Source organism: Canis lupus, chromosome 31 (genome assembly GCF_003254725.2).
Source record: "Canis lupus dingo isolate Sandy chromosome 31, ASM325472v2, whole genome shotgun sequence".
Taxonomy (NCBI): domain Eukaryota; kingdom Metazoa; phylum Chordata; class Mammalia; order Carnivora; family Canidae; genus Canis; species Canis lupus.
The window spans coordinates 18163309-18177263 of NC_064273.1; the positions used below are offsets into that span (position 1 = coordinate 18163309).

At 35.3% G+C, this 13955-nt stretch overlaps 1 pseudogene; it reads right to left on the reverse strand.

The window, feature by feature from the left end:
• Positions 1 to 1089: 1089 nt before the first annotated feature.
• Positions 1090 to 1474, reverse strand: LOC112661651 (ADP-ribosylation factor 1-like; annotated as a pseudogene).
• Positions 1475 to 13955: the final 12481 nt, after the last annotated feature.

Below are 13955 nucleotides of genomic sequence, written 5' to 3' on the forward strand. Positions count from 1 at the left end.
TCACACAATGGGAATATATAGATATAGACCTTAGGATCTTCAGTCTCTCAATATTCTCCAGATTGGGGAAGACAAGTAACAATCATGATTGTCAATTGAAATTTGGAAAATAGTTTAGGGTAAAAGGGCAAATACAGACAGTCTAGGGATGTAGGTGGAACTGAAACAGAGTGAATCACAGGGACCCTATTGTGACCATGTAGAATGGACACCAGAGGAGGAGTGCCAAGGCTGATCCCACACAGTGACTGCTGGAGGCCCCGAGCGCCTAAAATCCTTTCTCAGTACTAAACAGTGAATTGATTCACTTTTAACATAAAAAAAAAAATTCTGAATGATTTCTTAAATATTATTTAACTCTGTGAAAGAGAAATGCCAGAAGAAAGCCAAAAGACAGTCAACTTGAATTCACCTTGACCTGCCTATTTTTTTCAATGCCTTTATTATTAAGGTTTGGATCTTTTAAAATCACCTTATCAGTATAATTCTTTAGAGAATGTTAGGTCCTTCTCCTTTAAGAAAAAAATTGCACAAGCACAGGACACCATGATTTGCTAATACATACCTTGGTGTACTCAGCTTCAAGCCTTGCCATCCTTTAGAACATTGTGGTATGAATGTGTTTGCTAGGCCTGCATAATAATTGATCTATACACCTTTTGCACCTTGACATGTAGCAGTTCACACAAGTTAATACTGAATGTAAGCTAAAATTAGAATGAGAATTGTTGTATTCAATTATATTGGCTGTAATTTATGCAATTGGTTTTTTTGTGATTTTTGGAAAAGGAGGCACCTGTGTTCTTTTATTACTGTAAAGTTTTCTTCACAAAAATTTGGTGAATTTCACTAGTTGGTCTACCTCACGTTTTTTTTATGATTCCAAATTGTCTTAAGTTGTGTCTACAGTATTATGTTGTCCTTTCATTTAATCTGGTGAATGAATTAAAATTTTCTCCCACCTCTTAAAAAATATTTTTATTTTTAATAAAATATTTCAAAGGAATACCAGATATTGCCTCCTTGGGAACAAAAACCACGTTAAAAAAAAAACAAAAAACAACTCGGCATTCATGTCTTGGGAAGGTCCTACTTGGGCTTCAACACTGGCAGGACAGCATCCTTGAGCTCATCCTTCACCAGCATCCTCATGAGCTCTCAGGGATCCCGTTCACAAACCCTCTGTGATTGCCATCAACCACAAAGATGAGACCTTGTGTGGTCTGGAAACAGTGGTGCCACAGAGGGTGGGTCTTATCTTGGCTGCCCACATCCCACGCAGTGAAGCTGATGTTCTTGCACTCCATGGTTTCCATGTTAAGGCTCTAGTGGGAATGGCGGTCACTGTCTTACCTAGCTTCAGTTTGGACAGGATGGTAGTCTTCCCCACAGCATCCAGGCCGACCACGAGAACTCGCATTTCTTTTTTGCCAAAAAGGCCCTTGAAGAAGAGGTTTGTGTAGATATTTCCCATGCTGTGGACTGGAGGGAGAGACACTGGACAGAGAAATCCTTGGAGACCAGCGAGCCCTGGTGAGGCTGCTGCTCCAAGCCAGGAGTTGGTTTCACTCCCACTAAGATGTTATACCTTCAATCTCATATTCTTTCTGTTTTAGTACCCCATACAGGATATCTTATTACATTTACTCATAGTATCTCTATAGGTTCTTCTAGAAGGTGAACAGTTTCTCAGACCGTCCTTGTTTTTGATGATCTTGACAGTTTTGAGGAACACTGGTCAGATACTCGGTAAAGTCCTCATCAGTTTAATCCTGTCTGATGTGTTTCTCATGGTCATACTGGGCTTATGGGTTCGTGGGACAAAGATTACAGAGGCAAAGTGCTGTTTTCTTCATGCCATATCAAAAGTACATACTGTCAATATAACTTTTCACTATTGATGCTATCATTCATCACTCACCTGAAGGGAGTGTTTGTCAGCTTTCTCCAGTGTCAAGTTACTCTTTTATTCTCAACTTTCTGTACTATACCCTTTAGAAGTTACTATGCACATCACATACTTAAGGGATGGGGACTTTGTTAGCCAAGTAATTGTACTGGCAAAGAAACAGAGAGCTTGATATGCAGAGGCATCCTATAACTAACAAACAACCTCCAGAAGACCAAACCTGCACTAACCTCCCAGGAGAATATTCCCCAATTTCCTCTTAAATGTGACCTGGGGCTTCTCTATATAAGAAAAACTCTCCAAAGGCAGAGCCAGAATGCACATTAGACAATGAACAACAGAGTTGTTTCTAAAGTGCTGTGTCCTACCAGTGACATTTGATAAATGCCTTGGAAAAGGGGACTGTGTTTCTTTTTTTTCCTCTTTCCAAATGAATTTTTATTACAGTGTTCTTATTCTTTTTTTTTTAATTTATCTTTTTTTTTTAATTTTTATTTATTTATTTATGATAGTCACAGAGAGAGAAAGAGAGGCAGAGACATAGGCAGAGGGAGAAGCAGGCTCCTATGCACTGGGAGCCCGACGTGGGATTCGATCCCGGGTCTCCAGGATCACGCCCTGGGCCAAAGGCAGGCGCCAAACCACTGCGCCACCCAGGGATCCCAGTGTTCTTATTCTTATTCCATATTTCAACATGGGGTGGATAAACATATTACTTGTCTCCTAGTTGTCTAAACTAAACATCGATACTGGAACTTGCTGAACATTATTCATTCTTCATGGATATTTAGTTACCATACTAATTTAGGATTTTCTTGCTGGAGAAAAAGAATTTGTTCCATGAATGAGAAGTGAGTGCATGGCTATTTGGATAGCCACAGAAATAAATTAACAACAGCAAAAAAAGGTCACTGTCCCTTTATGTTCTTTCATGGTAACAGAATCTTGATTCTGAGTGTATCATTATCCAGAAGAAAAAAATAACATTTCCTTCATTCCCTAGCATGTAGGTATCGTCATGGGACTAAATTCTCTCCAGTAAGATGGAAGTTCAAGAACATTTTGTTAAATGTATACAATTACAGGGTTTTCCTATTAACTAAATGGGATTTGCCTCTCACCATTGACTCCCCTGCCTTCTTTCTATATGGAATAAGAATGTATTGCAGAATTGTTTTGGCATATATGAATGAGGGCAACATCTGTAGAAGGGTGAACCACCCAAAATGAATAGAATTCACGGCCTTGACAATACCATACAGTAGGAATCCCACTGGATGGAGATTTTAAGTGATAAAAATAAATATTTGTTTTTTATAAGGTACAGATTTTTTGGAACACTCTCTCATACAACCAAACTTTACATTAATTAACACAATTGACCATTGTTTCAAAAATGTATATGGGTGTTCAGAAGGCAGAAAAGGAAAAAAAAATACATTTTTAGAACAAGGTTCATGATACATTTATTTAGATATTAATAAGTGATATAATAGTAAATAAAAGAGTGAAGTAGTTTTTCTCAGAAATATAACTAAATTAACATGGATCTCAGAAACAGACCCATATATATTTAAAACTATGCATGAGATAAAGTCACATAAGTGGGAAAAGGATAAACACTTCAGTTAATAGCAGTGAAACTGATTATAAAGTTGGAAAATTCATTTTAGGTTTATATGCACATCAATTCCAGATGAAAAATAATAAATATGAAAGACAGTATCTCAAAGCCTTTTAAAAAGATATAGGTGATTAATGACACACCACTCAGCATTAAAATATCTGCAAACAAGACAAAAAAAACACAAATAGAACAGAAAAGATTGATAATTTGGAATATATAATAAAATTAATGTTTCTGTTCATTAAAGTGCCCCACGAAAATATTGAAAATATGGTCACAAATTTTTAAGTTTGTTCAAAATTGATAAAAAAAAAAAAAAAAAAAGGAACTCAGGCAAAGATCATCCCCTGAAAACTTTGGAGAGACATCAACAGACTTTTCACAGGATAAAAACATGCCTATCTTCATTTGTAAGTGGAAAAATGCAGATAAAACCACGATGAGAAATCACAAAAATTAAAAGGTCTATAATGACAAACATTGTCACGAAAATAGCAGAATGCATACTTTCATACCTACATGTGTAAGTGTAAATTGTGAGGGAAAAATTGCAAGAGAAAGAAAAAAAAAATCTTTAGCAAGTAATTTGGCAAAAGCCTAAAGAGTTGAATGTGTGCAAATATCAAGATCTACCAATTCTGTTCTTGACAGATACACAGATAATAGATACAGATAATTACCATGTTCATGATAGATATCATCGATCTATCCATCTACATCATAGACTAGAAACTTTTTTTTAAAGATTTGTTTATTTGAGAAAGAGAGAGCAAGACAATGAGAGAAAGCATGAGTGGAGGGGAAGGTCAGAGGGAGAGGGAGCTGCTGAGCTGCTGCCCTGCTGAGCATGGACTAGACATGAGGCTCCATGTGAACCTCATGATCCCAGGACCTCAGGATCATGACCTGAGCAGAGAAACTTTTGAACTCGTGAACAAGAAGGCTATCTTCCTCTCTTTCTTTCCTCTTTCTGCCTCCTTTTCCCTCCTTCTCTCCTCTCCTTTTCTTATCTCACCCTTTCTCCCTCAGCCCCCCACCCTCTCTATCTTTCTTCTATCTACTCATCCATCCATCATTTTTATTTACTTAACATTTGCTTGCTGAATACTCTTGTGGAAGCACTACCATAAGTACAGTACAAATACTACATTTAATCATCACAGCTTAATGAGTTAGGAACAGTTACCATCCCCATTTTTCAAATGAAGAAAATAAAGCAAGTAATTGATGGCAGCTCCTGAAGGAAATACAGTTGTTATTGTTGTTTTTAATTTGCACCCACTTGTCTAAGGCTACTGTGTGTTGTGTAAGTAGAAACAAGTTTTCCCTTATTTAAAATTCTTCATTTACTATCTTTTTACTTTTACCTTATCCTTTGCCTGGCATATAATTCATTTTTTTTTTTTTTTATCTTAAAACTGTCTTACTTAGAATTTCTGAGAAGCTCAATGTATGTTGAGTTGTTTTAGTTTTCTATTTTAGAACTTCTGATAGAGCTAATTTATTGTGCACAAATAAAATTAAATATAGTAATTTGTATTTGTCTTATTTTTGTGTGTTGAGTGATGAGGGAACAGAGGACTAGCTGAGGACAATGCATAAGCCCAGGGCAGCACATTGACAAGTCTTTGAAATAGGCAGAGGGACATTCCTCTATGGACTCAACTGCCTCAATATTCATACTTTGCTAAGGGCAACAGGCAATCTTAGCCTGACCCCCAGAATCCTATCAGTCTACTTTAACATATAAAAATTCCTTCAGAAATTTCCTTTATCTCTAACCCCCCAAGATATGTGTTGGCAATCATCCCCCAAGCACATGGCCCATCGATATACATCTGAAGAGTCTCATGACTCAGGCTATATTAGACAGTAATAAGTCACCTTTTCCCAACAATAGCTAGCTCCTTCAAGGTCCTGTAAGTCTTGCTTCCAAACTTCCTTAGAGAGTGTGCTATCCTCAAACCCCTCCCAAATCCCAGGTATATAATCAGCCATGCCTCACAGGCCTGGAGCAACAGCTCTTCCTGCCCATGGGTCCTGTTCCTGTGCTTTAATAAAACCATCATTTGCACCAAAGATGTCTCAAGATTTCTTTCTTGGTTGTCAGCTCCAGTCCTCACCCCACCAAACCTCACCTATATTCCAAAACTTCATTATTAAGTACAAGTATAATACAAAGTATAATATTATATGATCATACCTATATAAAATGTATATGTGTATAGATTGTAACATATAATAATATAATTATACTATAAATCATTACATAATGTAAATAAAATATGTGTTTCATATGGTTAATAACTGACACCACGTTGTAAATCTCATTAAGAGCAGCTAATATTCTTGTTTTAATTGTTATTCTCTTCCTATTGGTTAGCCCAATGCCTATATAGTAGAGACACTCAATATTCATGATGTAGCTAACCACTATAGTACTTTCTGGGATCACACGCTCTTCATTGCTTTTCTAGAACTACCTAGTGACATGCTAAAAGTGGGTGGTGGTTGCCTCAACAAAGAGGTCTATTATATCACTATCATTGTTTGGAATTGTAGACATGTGATGATGATATAAAGTAGAATAACTTAGTCTGTTTCATTATTATTGATAAATTCTCTGCAATGCAAAGCCCCCCTGGTTGGACTCAGGGCAAAATGCTGCCACCCCTTTCCCATTGTAGTCCAGTACCCTTCCAACAGTCATCTGGGATGTTCTAGGTCAGAAAATTGATGCATGCTTATGGAATATGCTTTACCTGTGGACTTTCAGAATTAGAACTAAGAATACCTTTTTGAGTGTCTCACATTATATAAAACATTATATAAAAGTTTTGGTGGGGGTGGGTTGGGGATGATGTCAGAAACTAATCTTTTAGTCATTTGATAAGTTCCACTCAGCATTGCAGCAATAGTGAGCAGAGAAGCAGAGACAAGAAGTTCATAAAACTTCTTCCAACTATTCCTGGGACTACGATGTTTTTATATAATTGAGACCTTAAGAGTTCCCCATATCTTCATCCAAATCCTTATCTTGATTTATATATTTTAAGTTGGTTTTATGACATTTTCAACTCATCTTCTCTATCAATGAAACATGGTTTGGACTGTAACAGAATAAAAAATTCATAATGCCTTAAAAATAACAACATTAAATTACACATAGTAAGAAGTCTAAATATTGGCTATTCCAGAATTGATTAAAAGCCTCAGTAAGTTCTAAATTACCCAGGTTCTTGCTGTCTACTTTTCCATCCTGTATGTGGTAGCAGTATCTTCCTTCATAGGTGAATTCAAGTGTGTCTGAAAGGATCTGAATCCAAACCTGGTAGCTTTCCAAGCAGGAAAAAGATGATGAATAGAATCCAAAAGTTTTCTTTTTTCAGCTCCCACATTTATTAAAGTGAAAATCTTTCTCTGAGTCCCTCTCACCGCAAACAGTGTTCTCGCACAGATCACTGGTGAAGACTGAGTTGCTTGGCCACAGTGATTCACAGGAAGTTTGGGGAGATACACTTCAATAGTGTTCAGTCTCTGTCACGGGAGGTTGTTTTTTGCAAGAAGAAAGGAGGAAGAAAATGGCTGCTAGGAAGGCAAGCATCTGACATTTACACGTTAATACGCGGCTGTAAGAAGCCTTTGTATATAAGATGTTGAAGGGGAGAGATTTTTAATGAGAGTGATGACTCATCTTCTATAATTTCCTGAAGCTTCCATCTCCCTCTGTGCAAAGGATAAAATATTTCTATTGAATACATGAGGATAGTGACTACTTTAAAAAAATTACCTATTTATTGAGTTGTGTACCTAATGGGATTTCTGAGGGAACCAGTCGAATACAGTACCCAAAGTGGATGAGGAATAAGTAAGTGTACAGTGACCTGGACTTGGTAGCAATAGAGCAATCACCAGCCATGACCCTGGAGGAAAGAAAGAGAGAGGCACAGTAACAATAACTTGATAAAAGAGAATTGTACAATATAGGATTCCTTAAGAGTAGCAGCGACATTCAATTAAGATACACAGTTAGTTCAAAGCAACCTCAGAGGGAGAGGATCAGGGGCACAAGTACCCTGACCTTTCTCTACTTCCTGTCAGAGCACCTCATGGATTGAGCCCAACCAGAACACCAGAGTTCAAGGAAGCTCACTGATGTAGATAAGGGCTCAGCCTCACGTGGCAAGTGAGAAGGTAGAGAAGGCCGGAGGGTGAATTGAAGATAGCAAAGGGAAGACACATTGCACAGCAAGGAAAACCCCTGCATGTGAGAAATTCAAAGGGAGAAGTGTCTGTGCGGTGTCCCCATGACTGCTATTCAGTTCACTGCTCTAAGGAGCCACCATCAATGGTGCATTATGTTCTGTTATATAAGTACTGACAATAAACCAGCTACCATTTTTTGTTTTAAAACAGTAAAAGTTGATTTGTTGAAATGAAAGTAAACCTAGAATAAGTGCATAGAATTCCAGATATATTACAAGACTATATATAGTGATCCGTGAATCAATAAGTTCAATTATGAACCACTTGAACAGGGAGGCTTGATTCAATCCCATATCCTTTTGCCAGTGACTTTAATTTCTCCAAATCCTAGTGCAATTTTGTTGGGATTAATCTTGCTGACTTTTAATTCTTTATTACCTTCTTTTTACTCAGTTGTACTTTTTCTCACTTTTTTACCACCATACTATATCATGCCCAACTTGGAGTCCTTTTTTCCTTCTGGTGGTTTGGAATTTTAGCACTGCGTTTGTACTGTGTAATTACCTTTAGTGTACATATTTAAGTAAATTTTTTTGTATTCGGTGCCTCTGGCCTTTTGCTATAAAAGGAAAAACCTTAGCAAATTTTAAAAAGACTTAGGAAACGCACTTTTTTTTCATATTATCCTTAATGATTCTAGCTAGAAATTAATTTCTAATGTTTTTTAAGAAATTAATTTATAATGTCTTAATGATGGACATTGGTCACAATTACTATTCCTGTGCATGATAGCTAAATTGATACTATATTTTGGTCTTTTTTATAATGGTCTTTTTAACTTTTTTAATTTTATTTTATTTTTAAGCAATCTCTACACTGAGTGCGGGGTTCAAACTCAAACCCCGAGATAGAGAGTTGGATGCTGTATGCACTAACCCAGTCAGGTGCCCCATATATTGATCTTTCATGTCACCTCACTCCTTCCATATAGGTTCACACCTGACACAGTCTTTAGTAGATTTTAAAGTGAAGGTATGTTGTATGTGAACATTCTTCATAGTCCTCTATTTGACATATACCTTTATTTGGCCTTCAATTATGACTAATAATGTACCTGGATAGGGAATGTTTTGTTGACAGTTCTTTTTGTAAATTTAAAGATTTTACTCTACTGACTCCTGGCATATATTGATGGCAAAAAACTTATCATCAATTTAATTATTTCTTTTCCTACGATCTTTTCTTCTTTTTTTCCCCCCATCAGGTTTTATGACTTTACTCATTATTGTTAATTGTCTTCAATTTTTTCAGAGGGCCTTGGTATATTTTTATTTGTGTTTATCATTCCCAGAACTCATCAAATTCTCAATCTGAGGTTTCATAGCTTTTAAAATCAGAGGAATTTTTAGGTTATTTTTAACTTTGTGTACTGTTTCTTTGACATTTTCCTCTATAATTAGCCTCCAGAAACCCTATTAGACATGTGTTGTTTCAAAATTTTGCTTATTTTTATTTCTTTATTTTTTTGTTATTTTCTCTTACTGTGTTGTTCTGTAGGTAAATTCCTCAGAACTGTCTTTTGATATACTAATTCTTTCTTTATTTATATGTGTCCGAGAGTTTTTTCCACTCATTCTTTTTTATTAATCAAGTCAATGATTACATTTTCTCATTTTCAAGATTTCTCAGTTCACTTGATAAACACATATATTCATGTAATTTCTACCCTATAAATTGTTTTATTATTTATTTATTTATTTATCTAATTTATTTTAAAATTTTTATTTATTCATGAGACACACAGAGAGAGAGAGAGAGAGAGAGAGAGAGGCAGAGACACAGGCAGAGGGAGAAGCAGGCTCCACACAGGGAGCCTGACATGGGACTTGATCCCGGGTCTCTAGGATTAGGCCCTGGGCTGAGGGCAGCATTAAACTGCTGAGCCACCTAGGCTGCCTAAATTGTTCTTTTTATTAATGCTCTTCCATTTTTTCCCCTGAAAGTATTAAAGTAATTTTCTGTTTCCTCTAGTATTTTCATTTTATCTAGTGTATATTCACCTTCAATTGATTTGGTTTGTTATTTTCTTTAATATCAGTTTGAGTTTCCAAATTTTGGGTTGTTAAGTTCATACTGATCAGGGGTTTTAAAAATTTTTGTGTATGGTTTACTCTTTTAACTATGTGTGTGTGTGTGTGTGTGTGTGTGTATACTCATCCTTCCTTATAATATGAATTTATATATCATATATCTCTCCCAACCACAACCAGAACAATCTTATATGGTTAGTTCAGAGTTTTATCCCATGGTGATATACATGCAGAATTTATCCAACATGTTTGGCTGCATGGTTGTACCTGCTTCATTCATTCCACCTAATTAAATATCCACCTTATATAAGTCATAGCTCCAACCAGAAGATTCATCACAACTTTTTTGCATCTCCTTTCAGATCAGGGAATCAATTTGATATCTTTACTTCATAGAAATATCCCAGTTCTGCATTTCAGGGAACTCTTAAATCCTGTTACTTCAAAGAACCCTCACCTCCTTCTTCCTCTGCTTGTTTTCTGGCCCCAAAACTAGCAGGGTTGCATATTTAAATCTGCCTGTTGCTGTATGCTTATATTCTATTTGGCCCTGGAAGATGTTTGTTTTGAACTTAGGTTATTTCTCTAAATAGTCTTTTTTTATAGTTTTTCTAATATCATTAAGTACTTAAAGTGGAACAGAGAAGTCTAATTGTAACTCTTAATTCATTGTTTATTGGCTAATATTTTCTAAGTGAAATATATCTATAATGAAATTAAATATGTTAGTTCACTTATTGAGATAAAATGTTTTATAAGTAAAAATGTGCAATGCTCTGTTTTCTTTATTGATAGATGAAGCAATTACCCTTGGGAACTCTGCTACTTAATCCTGTGAATGGATGATATATGAGATATAGCTTCTGTAATGAATAAGGTGTTAATTATGGAGATTTACAGATTATATGGGATAGAATGTATTAAACTTGGCAACATAATGACTATAATAGATATTTAGGGTGATGCACTACATATTTTATTTCTGCCAGGTACTTTTCTGCAGAGCTAAAGAAATTGTAGATAGGTAAAATCTATTGGGTCATCTGGATCATCACCTTGACATGCAGAGTATCTCCACAGTACATTTTTTAGGAATTTTCAAGATTTAAATAATATAAGCTATAGTTCTTCATAAGTGGCTCCATAGCCAGAGTAAAAAAAGATCAAATATTGATAATACTCAAGAAATGGTACAGAAATATTCAGACTGCACTTTCTTCTCTCAAAGTTGCATAGGTGAGCACAATAGTTATGTCTATTTGCACACAATCACCACATTTAGAAGAAAGTCTTAAGGTCAGAAGTTCTATTGCTTCCATATATCTAGATCCTTCAAAAAACATGTCCAGTACATGGTAACCCAAATTTAGTATCCATATTTTCAAATAAAATTATTCCACAATGCACAATGAACTATGAAGGGAGGGTGAAATTATTAGAAAGCATTTTCTTACTATGGCATCTGTTTTTTTTTTTTTTCTTTTCATCACACTAGATAGAACACACCCAAGTCTTTATCCTAATTTCCTCCCTTCTAATATGTGTTTGCAATTGTCACTCTTAAGTGTCTCTTCTTATTAAATGTCTTCATTGCTCCCCAGTTGCATAAATTTCTTGGCTTTAATTGTTGCATCATTTTTATACTTCCAGAGATAAACTGCTCTAGTGTGTCCGTATTTTTCTTAAATATATTTCATGAACAACTTATCGCAGTATTCCAAATGAGTACAACCAGCACAGAAAGTAGTGTACCTGTTATAGGCAATCCCAATTTTATAACATTCCAGATTTTCAGCATTTCTTTTCCTAATTGCCTCCAAATTAATCAGCTGATACTGAACACTATCTAGTCTAGAATCTGAGTTTCATCTTCTTCCTTTCTGAAACTGAGCCAACCTTTTGCCTCTTCACCAACTCCTTGTCTTCCTATAGTTCTCACACATATTTGACATCCATTTAATGAGCCTATCAAATTCATTCAGTGCCTGGGTTGTAATTTGCCTGAGCCAGGAATCTTAAACTCATTTAGGTAGCTCAGGGAATTCTTACTTTTCTTTTCATAACATTTTTGTTTACTTTGCTGATATTTTCTTACCAAAGTGGTTTTCATCTCATTCCCAAATTACAGAGAAAATGGACTCAAAATAACATTTAAAGACTTTATCTTATGTTTGTTTGTCTTTTGACTGTCTCTTTGAAGCACCAGACCTATGACTTCTGTGTTCATTTTTTTCCTCCAGATATAGCCAAGAGTTTCTGTTCCTGTCTTCTTATGAGTAGCAGTTATAATCTAAAGTTTAGGTATCCTAATACTATATTTATAACCTCCCGACATTTGTATTTTTTCTTGGGTATGAACTGTCCTTTCACTTCTCCTAACCTTTAGATATGTTAATTTTGAAATTTCATCATTTCCATTTTCATTCTCATTTGGCCCATTTAAAATTATGGTTTCAGAGTATAATTCTCAAAATATTTAAAATATTTTTATGATTTCAGAAATTTCAGATATTGATTTAATACCTATTTTCTCTGCCTTAAGTCTAGGATACATGTCCAAATCATTTATTCAGAATCACAGATTTTAAGTTATAGTGCTTTCATTTTTACATTTTTTACCAGCCAATTCATCTTTCTTATTCAAAATTAGTATAGTACAATAATATCCCTTACTTCTTTTACAGTATCTGGGAAATAAAATTTTAGACATGGTAGATCAGGAGTGGACCAAAAAGTTCTTCCCTAAATAGTCAGAGCATTTATCAGCTTGATGTTTTACCACTGCTAAGTCCTATCCCTATTCTAATTTATTGATCGTCATTGAGGACATATTCCTTGTATTATTTTATTTTACCAGTTCATGGTGTTTGTCCGTTATATTACGCTATTGTTGCTGATTCCTCTCTGGGTGGAGGAGATGGTGGGGAGATTAATTAACATTTTTTTCCCTGAATCATCATTAGCCATGAGTACATACTTGTTTCCTTTTATGGGATAAACTGGGGTAGGGAGATGGGCAGGATAAATCTAACATCTAACAGATAAAATAACTTGGTATTTCTGTTTCTAGTAATTTTATTAAGCTGCTTATATATCATCCGTGTAATCTCCAGATTGCATCCACCAAAGTTTAAATTGCCTTGTGATTTTGTTTTTTGTCTTCTTGGTTTATATTCACCATTTTAATCTAAAATGTAAAAAGTACGTCCCTTTCACTGATATATTTATATATTTATGGTTCCAAAGATGTTCAGGATCCTAAGAGAGTCTTAAAAAAACTTGAGGGGCAGCTCACGTGGCTTAGCGCTTTAGCGCCGCCTTCAGCCCAGGGCATGATCCTGGAGACCCGTGATCCAGTCCCACCTCAGGCTCCCTGCATGGAGCCTGCTTCTCCCTCTGCCTGTGTCTCTGCCTCTCTCTCTCTCTCTCTCTCTCTCACTCTGTGTCTCTCATCAATCAATAAATAAAATCTTTAAAATAAATAAATAAATAAATAAATAAATAAATAAATAAATCTAAATAAATAACTTGAAAAAATAAAAAAAAAGTTTTCATCATATTTTAGCCATGTCTCTAACATTAAATTTGTCTCTTGAATTCATTTTATCACAGATATTAATTATAATTTATGCATTATTAGAATTGATACATGATGATCTGGATTATAATTCCTTTTGTTATATGAATGACGTTCAGGTTTATATTGAAATATAGGGAGAGACAGAAGGGAAAATGAAGTAGAGGGAAGGGGATGGGAGGAATGAAGAGAAAGAAACAAGTTATTTTTTTGTAGAGTCAAGGCTACCCTTAGAGGTAAGATAAAGATCCCTTGTTTATTATCCTTTGATACAAATACTCAAGGTTTACTCTCGCTTTGAAATGTAAACATGTTATCTCCAGGAAGATAGGAAGATAACACTTTGTAGGTCTGGAGAGCTCTATCTATTCAATCACCCTTTAGCTCTGCAAGCCTTGTTCCTTAGCAGAGATTCTAGTTCAAATTTTGACCTTTCCAAATTCTTTGGATTTTAGAATTGGTTTGATAATTTGTACCAAAAAAAAAAAAAAAAAGTCTGATGAGATTTGGAGATTTTATTCAAATTTACCAACCATCAATCAGAGG